This window comes from Saccopteryx bilineata, chromosome 4 (genome assembly GCF_036850765.1).
Source record: "Saccopteryx bilineata isolate mSacBil1 chromosome 4, mSacBil1_pri_phased_curated, whole genome shotgun sequence".
In the NCBI taxonomy this organism is placed as follows: Eukaryota; Metazoa; Chordata; class Mammalia; order Chiroptera; family Emballonuridae; genus Saccopteryx; species Saccopteryx bilineata.
The window spans coordinates 197,663,876-197,688,108 of NC_089493.1; the positions used below are offsets into that span (position 1 = coordinate 197,663,876).

Below are 24,233 nucleotides of genomic sequence, written 5' to 3' on the forward strand. Positions count from 1 at the left end.
ATATTCAGGGGACACGCGCGGGCGTATCAGCAGCCCTTGTCACTCTGTCACCAGCAGAAATCACAAATATTTTCGTTGTTGGAGATGTCAGAACATATTGTTGGCATAGCCTTACTTCACAACCAGGGGAGCCGTTCGAGTCCGTGCGGGATATTATTACATGATACGTTAATGAGGAAGCCCACAGTAGAATGCCGCCGTCTTTAAGATTCTCGATAACTCTATTTCAGTCTAATGGGCCCCTCCATAATCCTTTGCGTGTTCTTTCATGTATTTAAAAAAACATGACTCTGGCCCTGACCGGTGGTGGCGCAGTGGATAGAGCGTCGACCTGGAAATGCTGAGGTCGCCGGTTCAAAACCCCGGGCTTGCCTGGTCGAGGCACATGTGGGAGTTGATGCTTCCAGCTCCTCCCCCCTTCTCTTTCTCTATCTCTCTCTCCTCTCTAAGAATGAATAAATAAAAATTAAAAAAAAAAACAAAAAAAAAAAAACATGACTCTGGAAATGGTCCCAGATACGGAGTGGATTCGAGGAAGTGAAGCCTCACCAGCCCCCACGGAGAAGGGCTCCTTGTTCCAGAAACATCCCCGGTGGTTCCTGCAGAGGAGGGTGAGGACAGACCTGAGCAGGCAGAGGGCTGACAGATGGAGGTCCAGGTGACCATGATGGAAGGCCCCCCCTCACACCCCCCCGAGACCAGGGAAAGATGCTCCGGCTTGGAGTGGCCACTGGGCAGAATGGAGCTTGTCAGGTCCAGCCCACAGCCGGCCCACAGCGGTGTGACCGGCCGTGTGTTGAATTCACGGCAAGGTGACCAGAGCTCTGGGGTCCCGAGAGAGAGGACGAGTGCTTCAAAAGGGAACGGTCCTTTTAAAGCAGCTCTGGCCGGTGGGGTTGGCCTTTGAGGAGGTTAAGAAGAAGGAGAAAGCTCCAAGGAACTTCCTGAAAGACAACAGTGAGGGTTGGCAGGCCCCTCTCCGCTCCTCCAGTGTTAGGGGAGCCCTCGGCGTCGGGAAGGTGACAGAGCGGCTCCACATTCCTGTCGAGGAACCGGGCCGAGCAAGGGAGGCACGTGACGAATGGTGTGTCAGCCCTCACGGTGAGGTCTCTTGGTTTTATTGTTCTGTGTCGTGTCGTCACCCTGATGTGACTCAAATGCAGTCGGGGGTGTTGTGTTTTTTTTTATTGTGGTTTTCCCTTTTCCTCCCCACCGGCTGCTAATAGTTTGTGTCTCTGCTCCCTCCCTCTCTGTTGTCACCCCGTATCCATTACTGTCACCGCCCTGCCAGGATGTCCTTGGAGGGGACTCTTAATGGAGCTGTCCCTGGTTAAAGAAATTCAATGTGATTGAATTGCGGCAAAGAATCAAAATCCAGATACCTGAGAGGGATGAATAATAACTAGGTATTAAAGCGTATTGGTTATTTATTACCGGCAGAAGGCAGGAAAACATTAGCATGGAAAGAGCTGGAAATTAATCACCGCTGGGTGATATAGGGAGACCTGGAAAAAGTCACCTCTGTCTTCGCGTTAAACTCTTGTTTTGTTATTCTTGACGTGCGCCGGGGTCCCCACGTCTGTCCTGAGTCCCCACGTCTGTCCTCCCGGGGCGATAGGTTTTCATTGCCGGCTGGCCAACCGCAGGCACTGAGGGGAGAGATGAAGCCAGAAAAAATGGCGACGCTCACGTCAGCTGCTGTTTAAAAGAGGGTGGCGGTGGGGAGGGGGAGTGTCTGTGAGCTGACCTAGATTCAAATCCCGGCCCCCGCGGCTTGCTGACAGCGACCTCAGAGAAGTCACCTGACTTCTGCAGAATCGATCCAGTACACGGATGCTGAAACCTTCCTCCTCAATTTGTCCTAAGGATTAGATGACATACCGCCTGTCGATGGTCATGTCCGTGGCTAATGGCCGCTGTTGGTGGCCGACGAAGGGGCACAAGACCTTGTCACCACTCAAAATGCTGTCAGAGGGCCCGCCTCCCATGGAAAAGGCAGAGTCCCGGGCCCCACTCCTGACCCCCCCCCCCGGGATTCGAATCTGCCCTGGGCGAGGTCCCCAGGGGAGACAGCAGAGGTTAGCGTTTGAGAGGCACAGACACGGCGTGTTCTTGTGCCTACCTAGAGGCGATTATTATTATTTTTTTTAGTGAATCAGAGAAAGGGTGTTCCTGCTAAAACCAGGACAGAGATTTATTCACGTGAAAAGGATTCGTGTGGAGTATTTGCGCTGAGAGGTGCCCTGGAAGCCTCGGAATCCTCCTTTTTCATGGATGAGGAAACCGAGGTCCAGAAAGCTTAAGCATTTGCCTGAGGCCACGGAGTTGGTGTCAGGTGTTGCTGTGTTTAAAAAAAAAGCACCCCAAAAACTTTATGACCTAGAACAACAACCACCTGTTTGGCTCAGGGGCCAGCAATGAGGACAGAGCTCAGCAGAAGCGGACCTTGACTCTGAAGCTGTGGGCTCGGGCAGCCCACCTGGGGGCTCAGGGGCCTCCTCCCAAGATGGCACCCACTGAGGTGGTGCAAGAGACGCCACCTGCTTCTGCAGACCGAGGGTAGGTGCACAGATTCGAGGGGAGGAGCCCCAGGCCCCACCTGCCGATGAGAGGAGCAGCAGAGAACTTGGGGGGTATTTTCAAGCGGCCACAGGTAGCCTTTAAGAGAACTGGGATTTAAACATAGATTTTTATTTTTTTTTTTTTTTTTTTTTTCTGGCGCAGAGCTCTGCTCTACAATTCCAAATCTGAGCTTCCATTCTTGATCTGTCCTTGGGGGGAAATTAGAGCTTGTCAGCTTGATCCTGCTCAGAAATAAAAATAACCCCATCTTTTTTTTGCTTGATGTTCAAAGCTGAGCACTCAGGGCCTAAACCATCACCCTGGTCCGGGAGAGAGCCCCCAGGAGCTGTCACGTGGGAAGCTTGTTTTTTTTTTTAGCGCAGGGGGAGGCGGCAGCCGCCCTGTCCGCAGCGCCTGACCCTCCCGGGACTCGCAATGACCACGCTGCTGCGCTAAGACCCAGCACCGCACTTTGCTCAGTCCTGCTCACCCGCCCAGCACGTGGCTGGGGCCTTGCTCCGCCCTCCCACGCCACGTGGGCTGGACTGCAGAAGCTTCTAGGCTTCCTGGACGACTTCTCACGGAGAAATGGCCCGTCTGTCTGAGGCGCTAGTTTACGACGGGGAGGGGTGGCTTTGTGTTTGTGTTTGTTGTTTAGTTTGACTCCAGCTCCGGCGGTCCCACCCCTTTATCTGTGGTTTTCACTTTCCACAGTTTCCGTGGCAGTCTGAACATATATATTTAATGGGAAATTGCAGAAATAAACAATTCCCACATTTTAAATTGCCCGCCGTTCTGAGGATCACGATGAAATCTTGCACGCCCTCCGGCTCTGTCCCACCCGGGATGTGAGTCACCCCTCTGTCCAGCGTGTCCACACTGTGTATGCTCCCCACCCCACACCAACTCGTTATAGTGTCACAGTGCTTGTGTCCAAGTCACTCTTCCTATATATACTTAATAATGGCCCCAAAGCCATCCAGGGAACTTTTATTATAGTATGTTGTTGTTTTTTTTATCATGATGCTATTTGATGAGGTATTGTTCATTTCTTACTGTGCCTAGCTCATAAATTGAACTTGATCGTGGATCTGTATGCAGAGGAGAAAACATGATACCCACAGGGGTTAGTGCTACCCACGGTTTCAGGCACCCCCTGGGGGTCTTGCCAGGTGTGTGTGTGTGTGTGTGTGTGTGTCCCCGTGAATAAGGGAGACTGCTGTAGCTCCAGGGAGCCTTCATCGGAGCTGGGATTAGATGCCCGTTCGCCCGCCCAGAGCACGGTCTGCCATTCCAGCCCGTGCCCTTGTCAGGGCCCCTCCAGAAGCCGTCTATGAGACAAGGATTTGCACGCAAGTCGTTTGGGGGAATCAGGTCGCAGGGAAGCGGGTCTGGTGAGGGAAGGCGGCCGAACGAGAAGAGTGTGTTCTGGAGCCTGTCGCCACCCTGAGCAAGAGGAACGGAACTCTGTAGAGAGACTCTGGGAAGTGGGCAAAACAGGTGCCCCAGAGCTACCCCACCCGAGAAGCGAGAGCACGGGGGGGGGGGGGTCTGTGTGCCCGAGCAGTGTTAGTGACTGAAGGTTTTCGAGGATGTAATCTCATGTGCCTTGACTGCAGAGGAGGTTTGACGTGTGAGGCCGCTGCCTCCGGGGGGAGGAGGCGTGGCTCTCTCTGGGGTCCAGCAGGCGCTCACGTTCGGGACACGCGGGGTGCGTGCAGAGCCGTGATCTCTGCACGTGGAAGGGACACATCCACACACGCGTCGCGTGGACTTTGTGTGACACAGGACACCGGGTGACGACAGCATTACTTCGCCACCAGCCACATGGACTGGGATTGTCCCAATGATCCCGTGTAGGAAATGACCCATCCTGTCTGAACTTGAGCTTTTTGGATAAGGCTTGGAACAAACTGTTTCTTTGCAAAAATAGCACTTCAGGCTAAGTGAGCTCTGGACCTTTGGGACGCAGACAAGGATGCTAAGACGGAAAGCTTCCCAGATTGAGCGCCGGCGCCAGGCCAGGCGCGTGCTGGAGAGACGGCTTTTCATCATCACGAAAATCCCACCGGCCGTGGGTGTAACGCGTCCTCCTTTACAGGGAGAGCATTTGTAGATCGGCTAGAGAGTCCTCGCTTAGAGACACTGCGTCCGGGGAGGGGGTGGTCTTTAGAGGAACAGGGGGTAGGGGTGATGAGTGTTGGGCGTTTTGTGAAGTGTTGTTCACCCGCTGATGTCCCCAGCGTCGAGCGGAATAACTGGGCTCTTTCTAGCGGCAAAGACTCTGGGTTCTTCCCGGTCCCTGACTTCTTGCCGTGGATAATGGCAGTTGTCGAGAGAAGACAGAGCCAACCTCTGCCCAGGCCAGAGTGCCCGGGAACTCTGTGTAGACCCAAGGAGGGGGGCATCTGACCCATGTGCCACTCTCTGTCTGAGTGAGGGGTCTCGTGCATCCATCCTTCCAGGACAGAGGCTGCCCAGGCTTTGCAGGGGACCTGGGGGCGGGGTGGGGGGAGGGCGGGGAAAGGAAGAGTTAACAGGGCTGCCGGCTGTTTTATGTTTTCTGTGGGTGGGCCTTCTCCCCCCCTCTTGCGTCTCCCCCAGGCCGGCTTCCACGGCAACTTCATTAGCAGCAAGCTGCTAATTAAATTTCATATTTATGATCAGAAAATAAAATCATTGGACCTTTTTGAAATAGGATTTTATGAGTTTGGGCTCCAGCAGCTGAGTCAGCAGTCCAGAGCAGGCTCTGTTCAGAGCTGGGGTTTCAAGGCGAAGATAAATAACGCTGGGAGGAGGAGGTGGTTGACTCCTGCGTTCCCAGGCGGGCCCGGGGCCGGGGCCCGAGCAGGGTCAGGCTGTATGTAGCGGGACAGACCTGGTCCCACTGGGAGCAGCATCGGATAAGGAGCCCCTCCCACACTGCCCCCTCCCCCCCTCCAGGCTTAGAAGGACTGAGTCTGGGGGCTCACGCACCAGAACCCCCACCCCCCCAGTTGGGCGTTGTGTCTCCAGGGTCACCAGGCCCCCCATGGGCTGGGCTGTGTTCTTTTTTTGTCTTCGTGCCATTCTAGAACAATCACCCTTCACCCACACACTCAGACTCCAGCCCCACTGGGTGCTTGTGCAGGAAGCTCAGATGCCACTTCCTTTCACGGGTGACTTAGCCACTGCCGCCTTCTCCGAGAGACCTCACGGCACCCTCCCCTCGGTGGCCTCACGTGACCCCCCTCTCCTCAGGCAGCTCCCGTTGAGAATTGGCCCCTGGCTCCTTCTGCCCTCGGATGGCGAGGCTGTCCCTGGCGTGGCCCCCTGGACGAGCCCAGCGGGAATCTGCTCACCTGGGGTCATGGAAAAATCGGACACCGTGGTTCTCTCTGGCGGGGAGCGTTTTCAAGTCCCCAGAGTTGGGCGGGACTGTGGACCTTTGTGGGTCCCGCACCTCCTGACCCTGGGGCGTGGTTGGGCGTCGCTCTCCTGACACCCCCCCACACACCCCCCATGACCGGGCAGCTTTTGAGTTGAAGCTTTCTGACATCATTGCTGCTGCATCTCCTGTCTGCATGTGGGCGGCTCGACTTGCTTCGTGGGGAAGAAGAGGAAGGTGGGGGTGTTGGAGTTAATGGGGTCGCCCCTGCTCCTCCCCTAACTCTCTCCAGGTCTCTTTATCAATGGAAGCAAAGTGACCTGTTTGTGGCACAGGGTGGCTGCAGTGAAAACTTGACAGGAGAGAATGCACAGACAGGGCCGGCCGACGGCTAAGGCGCTCCCTTGCCCGGAGCCTGTTCGTGTCAGTCCGAGTCCAGCTCACGCTGTCGGCACCAGGAACCCGGGCGCTGACCAGGAGATGTCCCAAACCCTCTCTGTGCTCGGGAAGGAGGCTGCTGTGCTGAGCAGAGAACACACAGCGCCCACCAGCCGTCGCAGGTGTGGGCGCTGGCCTCTTACCAGGGGGCGCCATCTCTTCAACCCCCCCTGAGAGGCTGCACTGTCATCGTCCTTACCTGACAGGGGAGAGAGAAACCCAGGGCTCGGAATGTGCCAGAAGACCCCCCCTCTCGGCCCACAGACCCACCCCACCCGCTGTGCCCACAGGCTGACCTGTATGAGCCATGATTGCGGGAGAGAAGGGAGAGGGCAGAGGGGGACACTTAGTCCCCCACCGGGTGGCCCGGGTGGCCGTGCCCATCTCCTGAAGGCTGGCTCCTGTGCCTACTCCCTCCCCCCCTGCAGCGCTGCATCCCCAGGGGACTGCACTGTTCCCGTCAGCTCCCAGCCATACTTCTGCGGACAGTCCCTTTTCTTACACTTTCCCCAGACCGTGTTTTACATCTGTGTCCTGCCAGCCTCTTCCTGAAGAGGGTTTGCATGCTTCTTAAGGTCATCCCGCTGGTCAGTGGTGGCTGCTGCCTCCTGCTCTTAGCCGCTGTGGGCCCTGTCTGGAGGAGAACACGCGAGGTGAAGGCAGTCAGGGAGAGCTTCCTGGGGGAGGAGGCTTTGCTGAGGGAGGGCATGAGGGCTAGTAGGAGTTTGACTGGGAGACGAGGTTGGAGCTATTATGGGGTAGGTATGTTTCCCGAAGCTGCTGTAACGAATTACCACAAACTGATTGGCTCAAAACAACAGAAGTTTCCTCTGTGGCCCCTAGGCGTCCCTTGACTTGTGGCCACATAGTTCCATCGCTGCTTCTGTCGTCACCTGACCATCTCTCCTCTGTGACTGTGTCTGTGTCTGGCATTGGATTTAGGGTCTCCCCCCCCCCACGATCCTGGAAGACCTCACTTTAACTTAGGTATCTATGCAAAGACCTTATTTCCAAATAAGGTCACATTCTGAGGTCCCGGGTGGACATGGGTTTGGGGGGGATGCGATTGAGCTTTAGTACACATGGGCAGGTAGAAAAGGGGGAGAGGCCCAGGTGGAGGGAGGGGCTGGTGCCAGACGTGAGGCAGGGCCTGCGAAGTAGAGAGGCCAGTGTCGCCACGTGGCACAGAGAAGGCCTGAAGTGACGAAGCCTAGCGCCTCATTGTAGACAAGGATGCATGGGGGGGTGGGGGGGACAGGCCCTGTCATCCACTCCTGGCGGGGGTCAGAATGACAGGGCCACTTTGGAAAACGGTGGAGCCGTTTCTTACAAGGTGGAGCATGCACCGACCACATGGCCCAGCAGTCTCCTTCCTGGGTATTTACTCAGGAGAAATGGCACGTGTCCAGGCAAAGACGTTGAACAAGAATTGTCCCGATGAATGAACTTGGGAAAGGACCCAAATGGCCAGTCGATGGGTGAACGGGTAAATGAACCCGGGTGTGCACAAACCTGAACAGGGCTCAGAGCCAAGAGGCACAGGCTGCCCACGCCCCGCGGACGCGTGCGCCGCTGAGCTCCGGGCCACACAGAGACCTCGCCAAGGCTGCTCTGCTCTTCATTTCCTGCGGCTTGAGAAAAGGCAAAACTAGCAGAAATCACAGTCGTGACTGCCTCCGTGGGGGGTGGGGCAGGGTGGAAAGGGCCCCGGACGGAACTTTTTTTGTAGGGTGACGGCCATGCTGCCTTTCTTTGATTGGGGTCTGGCTTGGTGGATGTCATCTTCTCAAAACAGATGGAACGGTATACTTACGATGTGTGCAGCTTAGTGATCACGCCGAAATATTCTTTAGAAAAGGGAACGGTAAATTTCTTCATGATCTATACAAGCCAGGGAATTAAGAGAGGAATTAGGCTGACATGGTCGCGTTGGGCCGGGGAGTCAAGGATGAGAAGCTGGTGTCCGGCTGAGCAGGAATGGAGGGGACGGACAGTCAGGCTTCTAGGAAAGGGGCCGGGCTAATCTTCGTGGATCACCTGGGGTGCAGGGTGCCCATCCACCCACCCACACTCCACCCCCCTCGCTCTCCCTGAGAGCTGTGCGAACCCATGGCCCTCCAGGTGTACTGCTGGCCTGCCAGGGGACCGGGTAGTCAGCTCTCCGCTGCAGACTGGGGGTTCCGAGCTGTCCATGATGGTGTGTTTGGCTCTGAGCCAGCCCCTTCCAGGGGTATTCCAGGCTCCGCCCTTTCCCACCAGCCAGCCACCCTCTCGTGATGCGCGCGGGTCAGTCAGGGGACCGTGGTCTCGTGGGACAGGCCCAGCAGGACGGGCAGACTCGGCCCTGTTCCCCCTCCCCGAGTGCCTTGTGGTCCCCTTCTCTTTTTTTACAGCCTCTCCCCCCTCCCATGGAAAGTCACCCACACACTCAGCTCAGAACAAAAATAAAAAGGGAAGTATAGCAGCCCACCCCAGCCCCCACCTCGGCCCCTGCTAAAAATAGAGCCAGCTTCTGCGGAGGGCGCGTGTGGGCTTCTGGAGAGGCCTTGGCTCCCGCAGCATCAGTGCTTTCTGGGGGCCTGATGCGCAACGCGCTGGCGGAGAGGGGGTTTGAGAGGATCGCGGAGAGACCTGGGCCAGGCCTTCCCGTGGAGGAGCTGGTTTGCAAGCCTGTGAGTACCTTTGTCCCAGCGGGCCGGCCCTTTCACTCTGAGATATTCCTGCGCCAGGGCAGGAAATCCTTGTACCGGTTCAGAGAGAGCCTTCCGCAGCAGGTCAGGGGGTGTTGCTATGGGTTCCCCTACTGCCACCGGCGTCTCCGGGGTCGCTCCACACCACACCGTGTGCGCAAACAGCATCATGCGCGTCCCATTTTGTCTCTTAATTTCTTCAGCAGCACAGTGGAGCCGCTTTCATCCTGTGCTTGGGCAGCCGTTGTGCGCTGCGCCTTCGCCTGCAGCAGGCGTGCAGCTGAGCCGCAGCGCGCTCTCTGTGCCCGGGGATTCGCTTGGACAGAACGCTCCTGTTCTGGCTGCCGGTTCTTTCTAAGTTTCTTCTGATGCGGACGGTGCCAAGGCTGAGGGAGCCGGCTGAGAGAGCACAGAGTGTGTGTGGTCTCGGAGAACGAGCTGAGATGCCCGTGGCCCCAGCTGGGCAGAGAGGAAGTAGATACATACAGCCTCTGAAGCCGGGGGGGGGGGGGGGGGGGGGGGGGTTCAACCACCTTTGGCTGCTCAGGGCCCCCACAGCCTCTGCCTCCCTGTCTGGGATTCCCGCCCTCCGTGGGGAGCGCCTTTCAATCAGTTCCTCGGAGGTTTTAGTAAGATGCTCTATGGGAAGAACTAAGGGCCCCCGGTCCAGGCGAGGCCAGCCCCTGCCCACAAGCAAAATGGAACGAGAAGGCGACAGATCCACCATCCGGGGAGTAAAGGCCCAGCGTGGGGCCCATGGCTCACCCAGGAGGCAGAGGGACCAGGGCCCCAGAGGAGAGAAGTCAGCCCTCTGCCCACCCCCACCCCCCACCCCCCAGGATCTCTGGGAGGCAACTGAAAAGGTGCCTAGTTTCCTAATGAAATGTTTCAGCAAGTCCTGTGGGCTGGAAGAAACTTTTGCAGCCCCAGGGCGGGGGCGGAGACAGAGGTAGAGGGAGTCTTACTCATTAGGGACTTAGTCTTCTTTTGGGAGGGGGCTCAAACTGACAGTTGCTGGTTTGAAGAAGTAAACTAGGGCCGAGAGGCTGCCTTTCAAAGGAGAAACGAGTGATAAATTCATGTCAAAGTCACCCAGAGGATCTCACCCCTCAATGCAGAGATCTCACCACGGGTCGGATGACACTCAGACCTGGTCTGTAACATATGTGTTGCCACGGGGTGGCCAGCCTTCCGGCCTGGCTTCCTACCGAGGTCCTGGCAGGCACGCAGGCAGCAAGAGAGAAGTGACCAGGAATGCAGCCAGGTTGTTCCTGTGACCTCCAGCCACGCCCCTCTCCTGCATCTGGGGGTACAGTGTTGACGGTGCCTTTGTTCAATGCCTGGCGATTTGATCACTTGGCACACCCCTCGCCCCCACAGAAGGCTTTCTGGGGTGCATCTGATTTATACGTTTTCACTTAACGGGAGGAAGAAGCTTAGCGATTATCCCCGAGCATGAAGATTCCCGAATCCCTTTCACTGTGGCTGTCAGAGACCTGGGGACACGTGTTTCCATCATGACTATGTAGGAAGCATAAAGAAAAAAAAAAAAAAAAAACACCCAGAAAAACTCGGGTCTTGAATGACGGGCTCCTGGTAATAGAGAAAGTGAAAAGAAACACCCACCAGCCTCCTCCAACCCGGCCAAATTCATTCAAGATACTTTTACACCAAGAGATGGTTAAAAGAGAGAGAGGCCAGCTACCTACAGAAGAACCCCCGCCTGGAAGGAAACTTGGCGCATCTCGAATTGTTTTTGCGACACTCCCCCGTTATGTGGAAAATGTGAGCCCCCCCCCCCCAGCCCCCCTCCTGGTCTTTTTTTTTTACATCTCAGACTCTCACGGCTTTCAAACAGGTGAGGCGGCTTTCGGGAAATTAGTCAGGTCCACGGGCACGTCGCTACAGGGTGGGCGGATTCGGGGACCGTCAGGAGGAGGGACAGCGGATGCACCCGATGCCGAGAGAGGCACAGTGTTCCCTGCGCCCGGCCACCTCCCCTCCCTTGACTGTGACTTGCTTCATTTCTCTTCCCTTTTCTGGGCCGTGCACCTGGGCCTGCTAAATAAAACCTCGAGTTCTGGTTCCGCTTTCTGCGTCCTCTCTCCTCCCTCTCGCCCCACCCGCAGTAGCCACCTCTGACCCGGCTGTGTCCTTGTCCTTGCACAGCCTGCCGGAGCCACTCTCCCGGTTCCCACGGCTTCCAGGACCCGTGGGGGTGGGGGGGAGAGTGCGGCAGGGATGAGAGCTCGTGAGTGTGGCGTGGGCGTGGGCGTGGCCTGCCTCCTGGGGCTTCCCGCCCACCTCCTCCGTTTCCCCTACTGCTGCCCTCTCGCCGCCACGGGGGGGGGGGGGGGGGGGGGGGGGGGCGGGGTGGGCCTGGAGTTTCTCATTTCTTCGGTTCGGGACCCAACACCACCGCGCTAGCGCTCGAGAAACTGCTGCTTTTCATGATTATTCTTTATCGATCAAGGTGGCGTTCCCCGTAACGTAACATTCCCCGTCCTACAGTGAACAAGTCAGTGGTGTTTTAAGTGCCTTCGCAATGGTGTGCGAGCACCACCTCCCTCCAACTGTTGCAAAGCGTTTTCGGGGCCTCAAAATAAAACCGTGTGTGCGTCGCCGGTTACCGGGTCCCTCCTGCCCCCGCCCCCTTCACGAGCCCCTGGCCGCCGCCAGTCCGCTGTCTCTGCCGACTGGCCTTCTGCGGATGTTTCTCATGATGGAATCCCACAGCACGTGGCCTTCAGTCTCGGCTTCTCGCTCAGCATGTTGTTTTCAGGTCTCCCCTGCGTTGGATTTAGCGCATGTCCGTGCTTCTGTTCCTTGTTAGGCTGCAGAGTGCTCCCTTGTGTGGATAAGACGTCTTTATTTCAGGGGTCACTGGCGCTGAGGGTTCGGAGCCGCCCGGCCTGGGAAGGCAAGCTGGGCAGAGAGGGGGTGGGGAGTAGGAACCTCTCTCAGCGCCAGGAGGCATCAAGGACCCCCCAGGAGTGACCGCCGAGGGTATCTGCCCATCGCCGCCCAGGTCACCTGGGAGGCTGGGTTCTGAGCCACCCCTTCGAGGGGCGTGCTGGGGACAGGAGCAGCCCTGGCCGGCCTTCCGAAGCCGCCTCCTGGCTCTGCTCCTGGGGACGTTATTACAGTTAATTACAGCCAGCCCTTGAGTATCTGAAGTAACAGGGCGCGGAGCAACCCAGGGCTGATTGAGCTGTGGGGGGGTGGGGGAGTGAGGAGGGGGCCCCGTTCCAGGAGAGAGCTGTTTATTTCGCAGTTAATTACGAGTAAAGAGGCCCTTGCAACGTCTTCCCGCCTCCCCCTTCTTTCTGCCCCCCTCCCCCCCCGGAAGCCTGCCATTTAATTGGACGCACAAACCTCTTCTCCCAACCTAGTGGACGCTCAGTTAATGCATTTCAGCTAACGTGCTCCCTTGCCAACTCGCTGGCAGGGCGCTCCAGGATGGAAAAATCTGACCAGTTCCGTTCCCCTCCTGTGCCCACCGATCTCACGGGGGGTGGGGGGGTGTTGCTGTTGTAATAATCTTGGCAATGACGAGCGGGGACACGGGAGCCCTGCTTTTCCCTCCTCAAAGTGTCTCCAGGGAATGGCGGCTTTGACTGCAAGACACAAAGAAAAAAAAAAGGGGGAATTGGGACGGACCAACCGGGTCCGTCCACAGACAGGGTCATCAGTCCGTAACATAACATTCCATAATCTAGGCGGGAGTTCTTCTGTAGGTAGCTGGCCTCTCTTGTAACCATCTCTTGGTGTAAAAGTATCTTGAATGTTATGTTCTGTTCTGTTATGTTCTAGATAGAATGTTATGTTATGTAGACCCTCCACAGACAGGGTCATCAGTCCCGGAAGGACTAGGAGACAGTTGTCACTTTCCTGGACACCTGTCTTATCATTTTCCTGTCCAGCCAAGAACTAAAAACCGTCATTGGGTTCCACAATCTCCCAGGGCTACGGTCTGGCATAGTCCTGGGTGAGGTGACCGGACCTGAGCGTGACCACACAGAATTTATGGAGGGCGGATGGCCATCTCTTCCGAGGCTCGACCTGCCTCCGCCCTCACATCCATTGTGGGTTTTGTTCCTGAGTCTTTCTGTCCCCCGCTGATACTGTGAGTGAGGGCCCCCTGCGTGTCAGACACCCCACAGCACGCAAGGCATTGTCTCTGCCTGTCCGGGGTGGTGTCCTCTGAAGGGGACCTGGGGAAGCAGTTTCTGTCCACTTCCTAGTACCATTGTATCCACAAGGCAGTGACCTGTGAGGCGCGACCCCAGAGGACGCCGGCCGGCCCTGGGTGATCCATTCTCAGAGCGTTAGGCTTTCGCGAACCCAACGGAACCTCAGTGTTTTAAGAACGGGCTCTCCTCGTCCATGCCAAGGCCTTCCGGTTCTGGTAGTGCCTCCGGGGAGGGGCACACACGGCAGAAATCAGACTGACAGCTCTCCCGATAGAACGGAGTGGGGAGAGGCTCGCCTCTCTGCCTCCCACCCAGTTGAGAGGACTGCGTGTCCACGGGCGCGTGGGTTCTAGCCTCCTAAACCCACGACTGACGGAGAGAGCAAGACAGATGAGTGCTCAGGTCCAAAACGCAGGCACAGCAAAACATGCCAGGGACAGACGTAGGGCACAGGGTCCCCTCCGCAGGTTGTCATGGTAGAAAGCCCACCGCACAACACGCTGGGATAATGGCTCAACCGGCAGAAGGCAGGAAAACTGCAGCAAGGGCAGGGGAGCTGGCCCCTAACCCTCAGAAATCAATCCCTTTATAAATATCACACGGCCGTTTGTGGAGGAAGAGTCCTGCGAGGCCACGGGGCCGGCAGGAAACAGGAGCGAGGTCCCTGCCCCGAGGGTGGTCAGCAACGTGGTAGACAGACAGACAGACAGAGACGACTACACACCAGGTGGGCGCGTGTCTAACCAAGAAGCCCAGACCTAAGGGTTGAGGCCACACTGTTGACGTGTTCCTCGCCACTCTGTTTGGTGCGGAGGTTGCTGGACAGGGCGCCTGGGCAGAGACAACCCGCTTCCATCGCGGGTTTGCCGCCGCCTTCTGCAGGGGTGGGCGGGCTCAGCGACGGGGAGGTAGGGCCCACCCTCTGTGCGCTGCAGCAATCCTGAGACGTCCGTTAAGTGTGCTTGTCCAATTTGACAGACCGATCAATGGGGGGGCTCAGAGCAGCTAAGCGGCCTGCCCGAGGCCACACAGCAGCCAAGTGGAAGAATTGGCGTTCCAACCCGGGAGTCTCCCACCAGAGGACCACACCCTTCCCGCAAGGGCACAGAGAAGTCGTCCGTTCAGTCTCTTAAATGCTGAGCGTCTTGGGTTTGTCTTTCTTTTGATTAGAGTAGGATCCCTGTTGTCCTCCCGCTGCAGCCCCTGTCTTTCAGGCGGGAACAGGGTCACCTCACGCCAACAGACACAGCGTATTTTTAACCGCTCAGGGGCAGGAGCTCCGTGTTCCTTGTGTGTGTGGGGGGGGGTACCCCGCAGACGGGATCCCGGCCCTCCAACTCTCTAAATCGACAGTGGAAGGACTTTGCAAGGATGGTCCATATTTTTTTTTTCCTTCTTTTCTGAGAGAGGAAAGGAAATCGACTCCCATATGCACCTCAACCACATGGCAACCCCATCTGGGGCTGATGCTCTGCCCATCTGAGGCCATGCTTGAAAGTGAGCTATTTTTAGCACCTGAGGTGGAGGCTCCACTGAGCCATCCTCAGCGCCCGGGCCAACTTTGCTTCAATGAAGCCTTGGCTGTGGGAGGGGAAAAGAGAGATAGAGAGGAAGGAGGGGGGGAGGGGTGGAGAAGCAGATGGGCGCTTCTCCTGTGTGCCCTGGCCGGGTATCGAACCTGGGACTTCCGCACACGGGGCCGACGCTCTACCACTGAGCCAACCATTTTAACAAAGTCGTGGTCACCCCCCCCCCAGACCACCGCCCTCCGCCTGTCTTCAGCTGCCTGCCTTCACTGCTCCACCAGGCAGTGACTTGATGCGTGAGAAAGTACAGCTCTGACCTCGAGTCCTGAGCACCTCTGAGTAAAATAAGGAAGCCTGAGGTCTACGGAAACCCAGGTTTGCTGCTTCCCACACCAGCGTTCCGACCAGTGCTGAGGGCCTTTGGAGAATGAAACGCTGGGCCTCTGGCCCCCTCCTCTGGCTCTCCCGCTGTAACTCAGACGCCTCCCCGATGTCCTCGGACCGTGAAGGGTCCAGCCTTTCTTTTTTTTTTTTTTTTTTTTTTTTTTCATTTTTCTGAAGCTGGAAACAGGGAGAGACAGTCAGACAGACTCCCGCATGCGCCCAACTGGGATCCACCCAGCACGCCCACCAGGGGCGACGCTCTGCCCACCAGGGGGCGATGCTCTGCCCATCCTGGGCATCGCCATGTTGCGACCAGAGCCACTCTAGCGCCTGAGGCAGAGGCCACAGAGCCATCCCCAGCGCCCGGGCCATCTTTGCTCCAATGGAGCCTTGGCTGCGGGAGGGGAAGAGAGAGACAGAGAGGAAAGCGCGGCGGAGGGGTGGAGAAGCAAATGGGCGCTTCTCCCGTGTGCCCTGGCCGGGGATCGAACCCGGGTCCTCCGCACGCTAGGCCGACGCTCTACTGCTGAGCCAACCGGCCAGGGCCGGGTCCAGCCTTTCGAAAGCTGGAGGCGGAAACACCCCCACCCCACACCAGCACCCTGTTCCCATGGACGAAACCCAGACCCTGCATTTTTTCTAGATACTCACCTTCAGGTTGATCTAAACTCTTAGCAAGGTGATTTTCAAGGCAACGTAGAAATGTGTTTAGCGGAGTTACGCCGTTGACCTGTTTCCACAACATTTCATAACATGGGCGCCCCCCCCCTCCACATTGGAAATGCATTTTCGATTGATCGCCACGTCGATTCTAAGTGCATTTTCGGCGTGTCTTATACATGCAGAAGGGAGAGGGACCAGGGCTCGTTGCACATGCAGGTCGCCCGCCGGACTGGCTCTGGGTCCCGGAGATAGCTTCATTGGAGCTGCCGGGGTGACCCCGGGTGACCCCACTCTGTGTTCGTCTCTCAGCTCTCTGTGTTGTGCTCCGATCTGCATCCTCTGAGCTCAGGCTGGCCTCTCAGAAGCCGGCCAGGCCGGGTTGTCACCAGGCTTGCTGCTCCCTTCCTCTCCCTCAGCACAGGTCTGCTGCCACCTCTCTCTCTCTCACCGCTGCTGCCTCCTCCGAGGAGTCCGCCAGGCTTCCCCGCCATTGTGCCTTCAAGGTTCCCTGCCCCTGCCTCCTTCACTCTGCTCTGAACACCCTAACCCGGTCACTGCGTCTTGTCCTCTGTCCTTCTCTTTTCTTCTCCTGAACCTTCTCACCGCCCGTGTCTTCCTTGTTCTTACTCTTCTGTCTTCTGCAGCTGGTGACGTTGTTCAATCAAATGAGTGAGTGAGTGAGTAAGTGGGGTTCCCATCCTCCTGCCTCAAGTCCGCTCTGAAGCGGCCTCATTACCAGACATTCCCCGGCTAGACGTCCGGAGGCCGTGGGCCCACCTGGTCTGCTGTTTGGACCTTGTCTCGTGCTCCTGTGGCACCAGAGCCAACCGAGCCAGAAGAAGATCAAGGGGAAGATTTGAGCCGGAGAGTGGCTCTCGCGGAACTTTCCAGGTCTCGATCTCGGCTGCTGTCCGTCTGAGTGGGGCTCTTGCTGGATGAGGCCGGTGGCCTTTCCCGTGAAATGTGCCGGCCGGACCTTTCCACTGAGAAGATGCTCAGGGCTCTGGGGCTCCTCCCCCACCCCGGGAGCAGGATTTTGCCTGTCAGGGCTCTTGGTCCAGGGCACCGCTGCCCAAGTCCGGTTTCCAAATTGCCTCCCCTAGTCCCCAAACCATGGAGCGGTGTCCTGCCCCCTCTCCTGGGCTAGAATTTAATTCCTCTGGGATTCATGCGCCCAGAACGCGTACATGCTGCGTCCCCTGTGGGGTTGCTTCTGCATACTAGAAACCCCAGGTCCCCGAGCCAGGCTCTGTGGGGGGCGGGGGAGAGACCCAGCGGATGTGGGGAGAGGTCCCTCGCAGGCCAGGCAGGACGCGAGAAAGTCACAGATGAGTGTGACACAGTCCCCCTTTAAAGGAATCCGCAGCAGGCGTGGAAATGAGGAACAGCAGAGGCTGGTGACCGGACAGGACTTCACAGAGCACCGGCGGGGTGCATCTGAATTCCCCCGCGCTCCCCACGTGCTTCCCGGTTGTCGGATTGCTGAACGCAGTCCCGTGACGATGGGACGCTTTTACCCTAAAATCTGGGGTCCTTACGGCATTCCAGTCGACCGCCGTTTATTGAAAAAAAACCCACGCACTACGTAGCGGCTGCAAACCACCTCGGGGTGGGCGTGGCGAATTCACGGAGAGGCAGCGGCGGCGGACTCGGAGCTTCCTCCGACCCAAATAATGACACGGTGGCCAAGACGTTGAAGAATATGCTAATGAAACAGAATGTCACCGGGCCCCCAGATGAAGCAGAGGGTCTGTCTTTGCAAGCACAGAGGGCCCCTGAATTGGAAACAGCTGGCCGCCATTCTCAGTGACTTCACGGTCCCCCGTGGCGGAGGTGCATTGGTTGACGGGGCTTCCAAGGCAACTGCAGGAGAGAACAGCGTTTTATTCTGGTCAAGGCTGGCGGGGAGGGGGATGTTCCCTGTGGCCAGCCACGCAATGGGCTGCATGTCACAGGCGGGAGAGAGGGTGACCTCACTCTGGGATCGGGGTTTGGCAGAGCAGCGGCACAGCCGTGCCACCCGGACGCCATCAGGCCTGTCAATTTGCCGCGCGCTCGGCTCTGGAGTCCAGACGGAGCAAACACTCATAAAGAGCCAGCATGATAAATTGATCCACATTTCAGAACAATTTAAATCTGTCATTCCTAATTGTGCTCCCCCCCCCCAATGCTTTTCTGCGGTAGGAGGCGGACAAATGAGAGCTAGAGGGGGGGAAAGCCACCTCCTTTGGTGATGCAAGTGAGATGCGCCCTGCCAGAAATCCTCTTGCCTGGCTACAAGTCGGAAGCCGCTGGGGAATAAGCATGGACGTGTGGCTGGACCTGGGGGGGAGGGAGGGGACAGGGAGGGGTCGATGTGGCCATGCGCTTGGTCTCTGGGGTCAACAAATGGGCATTGCCCCACCCCCCACCCCTGAACCCTGACTTCCCACTGATGCTTTCTCTTCTCCTAAAAGATAGCGAGTCGAGATATTGATATTCCACAGAAGCTCTTGGCCCTTTGCCCGGGTCACTGAAAGTAGTCGATGGGGCCCCTTGAGCAGTTCCAGGGGTAAATATTATAAGTAGCCTGGTACCCAGGGAGACTGCCAGGTTGGCAAGCGGTGCTGACAGGCACGGCGTGCCAGGGGTATCGGCCGAGAAGCTTGGCTGTCATCGGAGACGGGGTGTTGGGGAGTGGGCGTTTGAGGGCGTTTGGAAGAAGGAGGGTTAAGAGAGAAGAAGAGGCGAATGCCAGTAGATGGGGAAGACGCTGGGGGAAGTGACCTGAGGCTGAAAATGAAGGGTCCCGGCCCAGGAGTAGAGAGAGGTGGGACCATGGCAGGCAGGTGAGAGGAATTGTCCCACCTGGGGCACAGTGCAAGCCAGGACTGGCTCAGCAGACAGACAGCGGTGTCGTCCATCAGTCACCATTCCCTGGGCGATGCCTTATTGCCTTGTGGCCCTGCAGCCCCTCGGAGCCCCACCACCATCTGTTTCCGCCCTCCGCCACACTCCGTGTGCCAGCCGTACTGGCTCTTTATTGATCGCCTGCTTGCTCTGGCTTCTGTGTCCAGAAAAAGAAACAAGCACAAACGGACGGATCGGGCAGCAGCTGCTCAGATTGCAGGGCTCGGAGTCTGTCATCACCGCCGGGACCGAGATGACTTCCTGAGACAGCCTGGGTCTTCTTAGGTGTCCCACAGATCTATTGGGATGGTTTTCCTAACTGCAAATCATAGAAACAAAATCAGCGGTTCGCCCGTAGGAGGGGCTTTCTTCTTCTAGGGGACCAAGGACTCAAAGGTTAGCTTGGACCCAAAGTCCTTACAGCACCGCAGGCAGCTATACATAGCGTGGATAGCCCTTGTCCTCATGTTCACAAAGCGGCTGCTGTGCTTCAGAGCATTGCATCCCCTTCCAGGTAGGAAGACGAGGACCCAAAAGAGGCTGTTCTCACCCGATTCTGCCCCTGACCCAAAGAGCCTTCCTTTGATGGCTCACCAGAAACTTCCACTGACGTCACATCGGGCCAGGATTGTGTCAGACAGCCACCCCTTAGCGACAAGGGAGGCTAGAAATTCAGTTTTTTGGGTTTTGGTTTTTTGTGGGGTTTTTTTTTTTTTTTTTTTTTTGGTTGGGCACAGACAAAATTGGAGCTCTGTTCCTCAGCAAGAGAAGAATGGGTATCGGGTCGGCAGCTGGCAGTGGCTGCCACTCCGCTGTGAATTTAAAACGATAATTGCCGCTTTCAAAATATGTAGCAGTGAAACTCTGCTGATTGCTCTACATCTGTTAATTGATGGGAAATATTATCATCTCAATGTTGCGGTTGAATGAGCTGAGCGAGAGGGAGGTGAAAAAGTTAACGGGGAGGCCAAGGAGGAATCCTGCAAGGGAAGTATTCCAGCGGCGTCTCTAAGTGTCCTTTTTGTAACAATGAAAGGAAGAAGTTGGAGGGGGGGTGGGGGTGAGGGAGATGCCCTGGAAGGGATGACACGTTGGTTCTTTTCCATAAAGCGTTCATTCCAAGGTTATCAATGCGGGGTGGCTTGCACTGTATCATTCTTTTAAATAATCTTTGTCCCCCTCTTTTTTTTTTTTTTTTTTGCCAGAACACCTTTCAATGAAGTGGAGGTTTCATTGGAATAATTAAACCCTCCCTCTCAAACCGCTCTCTCCAATCATCCAAGGCAAATCAATTAACCAGAGAGATGCATCTCTCTAACAGACTGCTGAACCAAGTCTGGTCCCTGAGCTTTGGCCCTAGGGACAACTCTTGAGAGAAAGAGGTAATTGTCGCACAAGGACAGCTCGTTTGCAAAGGATTCCACCACTCTTTCTGGATTTGCAGCGAGAGCAACCTCGGCTGTTTATTTTATTCAAGAGTGGGCTTTTATTTATTCACCTAACGAGGTGGTAGTCAACCTGGTCCCTAACCGCCCCACTAGTGGGTGTTCCGGCTTTCATGGTGGGCAGTAGCAGAACAACCAAAGTATAAATAAAAAGATAGATTTAACTATATAGTAAGTTGTTTTATAAAGAGTTATTCTACCAAACTTAGCGAAAAATCCAACATAAAGTACTTGGTATGTAATTATTATTATATGCTTTAACGTGCTGTAACTCTGCTTTATATAAGGTCTACCGGAAAGTTCTGCCCATTTTTGGAATAAAACAAAATACAAATTTTTCTTACCGTCAATAAACTTTATTAAATAATATAATTGCCATTATTATTAATGATTTCTTGCCAGCGTGAGGGCAATTTGTATATCCCATTTTTGAAAAATGTTTTATCTTTTGATGCGAAAAATTGAATCAGTGCTTGTTTGATATCTTCTTCATTTTTGAATTTTTTGCCCTTCAAAAAATTTTGTGGCCCTGGCTGGTTGGCTCAGTGGTAGAGCGTCGGCCTGGTGCGCAGGAGTCCCGGGTTCGATTCCCGGCCAGGGCACACAGGAGAGGCGCCCATCTGCTTCTCCACCCCTCCCCCTCTCCTTCCTCTCTGTCTCTCTCTTCCCCTCCCGCAGCCAAGGCTCCATTGGAGCAAAAGATGGCTCGGGCGCTGGGGATGGCTCCTTGGCCTCTGCCCCAGGCGCTAGAGTGGCTCTGGTTGCGACAGAGCGATGCCCCGGATGGGCAGAGCATCGCCCCCTGGTGGGCGTGCCCGGTGGATCCCAGTCGGGCGCATGCGGGAGTCTGTCTGACTGCCTCCCCGTTTCCAGCTTCAGAAAAATACAAAAAAAAAAAAATTTGTAAGGACAAAAACAAGTGATAGTCAGAGGGTGCTAAGTCCGGGGAATATGGTGGATACGACAGACACGCTTCTGTATCATTTCTTCCTTGTTAAAATTCGTAAAAATTACAGTGGCGTAAATGAACTTTATCAGTAGCCATGGGTACACTATCGCTTCACACATAGGACTAACGTGAATCAACTTTGTTTTAATTTGCTACGTCAGTATGTATACATTAAGTGATAAAAATAAAGAGGCACACATGCGCCAAATAAACGTGCTTATGTGTCGAAACTTGTGATAGAAACAGACAGAACTTTCCGGTAGACCTTATAAATTTTATAAAGTAAAGTGACTTCCCTACTTTATAAATCACCATGACTGTGGAACCGGTGGGCAGTTAGAAAATGTTACTACTAACAGAGATACAAAAGTGGGCGGTAGATATAAAAAGGTCGACTACCCTTGACCTAACGAATACGTATTGAATACCTGTTACGAGGAAGGTCCCGTGCTAAGGACTATGGGGGGAGGGAGGGGCCACAATGAGATGGACATGCAGCAGGCAGCTGAGCCCCTGTAAACCTGTTTTCTCGCCTGTAAAATGGGGCACGTAGCCGCTGCCTCAGCTGGGTGGCTGTGTAAAATGAGATGGTCCACACGGTGTCCACCGACAGCAACCAGCACACACCCTTTTCATAGACAGCTGTTAGAGGGTGTGCTCCAGCAAAGCGAGGGAATAAAACAGCAAAGAGGAGCTACGGAGCCCAGGAAGCAAGGAATCCTAATTGGGTGGATTGAGTGCTATGCTTTATAAATGTTCTGTGTGACGGTGGCTACTTAACTTAGGGTCAGATGAGGTGGAGTCAGTGAGGACCGAGCCGGAATCTCTGCTCCGCTGCTTGGTGGCTGTGGTGCTCTAACCTTGCCTCCTCATCATAAAATAGTAACAATGAAACCTACCTGACCACACTCCTGCATGAAGGTCGAGGGAGGTGACGTCTGTGAAGTAAGTGCCCCCCCACACACACACACACAATGAGTCTGACAAACCTTACAAAAGGTACAAGAACAGGGTAAGTGTGCAGAGAAGGGAGGTAACTCTTTGATTCTGTAGACTTTAATGTGTTGTCCAAATCTCCAACTATTGACATATGCTACTTTTTATTAGCCTTTTTTTTTTTTTTTTAACCAAGAGAAGGCATATGCCATGCAGAGTTCAAAAGTAAAGTAGGCTAGTGATGGAGAACAGTCCGACCTTTTCCTCGGGATTGTTTTTCCTCCAGGACTCACCCCCTTATCCCTGAGTAATGGGCGTACATTGCCCCGTACTGAAGTGTCTGTTCTGAAAGACATTATCCGTGGGACACGTTAGGTAGATGAGAACCGCCCCTTCCTCCACTCTCCCAATACTGAGAGGTCAACAGTTCTTTTGTGTTACGTTTTCGCGACTAGGTCCATATTTTTTATGTAGAGGCAAGTTCTGTGCTGTAATTATGTTTCCTTTCTTATCTTTTTCTCTTTTCCTGGAATTAATTTTGCCTCTCTCTCTCTTTTTTTCTTTTAATTTGCTGAGAGTTTTTTTTTTCTTGTTTTTTTTTTAACTGAGAGGTGGGGAGGCAGGGAAACAGGCTCCCTCATGTGCTCTGATCGGGATCCACCTGGCAAGCCCACTAGGGGGCAATGCTCTGCCCATCTGGGGCAGCTGCTCTGTTGCTCAGCAACCAAGCTATTTCAGCATCTGAGGTGAGGCCATGGAGCCATCCTCAGCACCAGGGGCCAACTTGCTCTAACCATTCAAGCCATGGCTGCAGGAGAGAAAGAGAAAGGGGGGAGGGGGAGGGTTGGAGAAGCAGATGGTCACTTCTGTGTGCCCTGACCAGGAATCAAACCTGGCACTTCCACATGCCGGGCCAATGCTTTACTGCTGAGCCAACCAGCCAGGGCTTGAGGTTTTTTGTTTGTTTGTTTATTTGTTTGTTTGTTTTATGTAAACCTGTCTTTAATTTTTTTTCACCTGACTCCCAGACACATCCTTTGCTTAACAATATGATTTCCTATAAGATCAAATAGATGAGATACTCATTCATTGTCTGACACCCTCATTTTGCTAGAGCATATCCTCCAATAGCTTCCTAAGAAAGGGTACCGGAAAATAAATGTTTAGAGTTTTTACCTTCCTGAAAATAAAATTCTGTTTTCACCTGTAATTGTTTGGGTAGGTTTATAAGTCTAGGTTTAAAAGTGTTTTCCATCAAAAATACAGAGGTTCTGCCTTACTGGTGATCTACCAGCTTGCTGCTATCGAAAGGCCTGAGGCCAAACTTACTTCCAGTCCTTTGCAAGTGACCTGATGTTTTCTCTCTGGAAGCTTTTGGGGAATCTCTTACTCCCTGGTGATTTGAAATTTCATAATGATGTTCTGAGAAGATTCTCTTCTACTGATTGTACTGAGTGCTCTAAGACTCTTTAAATCTGAAGATTTCATATTCTTACATTTGGAGAATCCTCTAATATTATTTCTCTGATAATTTCATCCCTTAGTTTATATGATAGCCTCAAAGAGATATGCAAGAAAAGAAATAGAACCCCTGTAATCTCTTCCTAGGATTTCTATTTATTGGATATTAGACTTTCTAAGTTGACCTCCTCCCTCCCTCTCTCCCCTCCCTTCTTATCTTCCTTCTCTTAACTTTTTATTAACTTTTTTGAGGAGGGGGGGTTTGGGGAATTTCTTCAGCTTTATCTCCCAGACCTTCTATTAATTATAACCTTCTGCCACCTCATTTTAATTGCCAAGAATTCACTTTGTTCTCTTTTTATAGCGTTATTTTATGGACGCCGCTATCTTATCTAATTTCGTAATGGGCGTTCGTGATCAAGTTGTGTCTTCTGAAGTCTTAGACTTAGCGTGTTCTGTGCCCTTCTGCACGCTCTGTGGGTTCCGTGTGCTCATGTGTTCCTCTAATTCAGCCCCTTCCCTTCTCGTGGAGGCTTTTCCTTAAACACCGCGTGAGGACGTTGATTGTTAAGTGGGGGGGGGGGGACAAAGACAGTGGACAAGTTCGGCATGTCGGCTACCGGGCTTCGTGCAGGATGAATGGACTTCCCAGATTGCGCCTGAATACCACACTAATAACTCACCGAGCAATCGATTCCCTTCTTCTTTATTTATTTTTTTTTAAGAAGCA

General features: G+C 54.6%; 1 protein-coding gene and 1 long non-coding RNA gene across 6 annotated transcripts in view; one reads left to right on the forward strand and one right to left on the reverse strand.

The window, feature by feature from the left end:
- CARD11 (caspase recruitment domain family member 11) overlaps positions 1-24,233 on the forward strand; it is a 91,766-nt gene that overhangs the window by 24,699 nt on the left and 42,834 nt on the right. The window contains exons 1-2 of one of the 5 annotated variants that reach the window (XM_066273477.1): positions 8,927-9,039; positions 19,918-20,094. The exons of 2 other annotated variants lie outside the window; for them this stretch is intronic. The gene's annotated coding sequence lies outside the window, so the exon portion shown is untranslated. Of the gene's footprint in view, positions 1-8,914; positions 9,040-19,917; positions 20,095-24,233 lie in introns of those variants that run through there. 2 more of the 5 variants (XM_066273475.1, XM_066273476.1) reach the window with 2 other exon arrangements.
- On the reverse strand, positions 5,569-9,480 carry LOC136333813 (uncharacterized). The gene is made up of 4 exons (XR_010731095.1): positions 9,048-9,480; positions 8,181-8,248; positions 6,870-7,001; positions 5,569-6,566 (listed from the first exon to the last, which is right to left on the reverse strand). It is a non-coding gene; the product is annotated as an uncharacterized lncRNA (long non-coding RNA).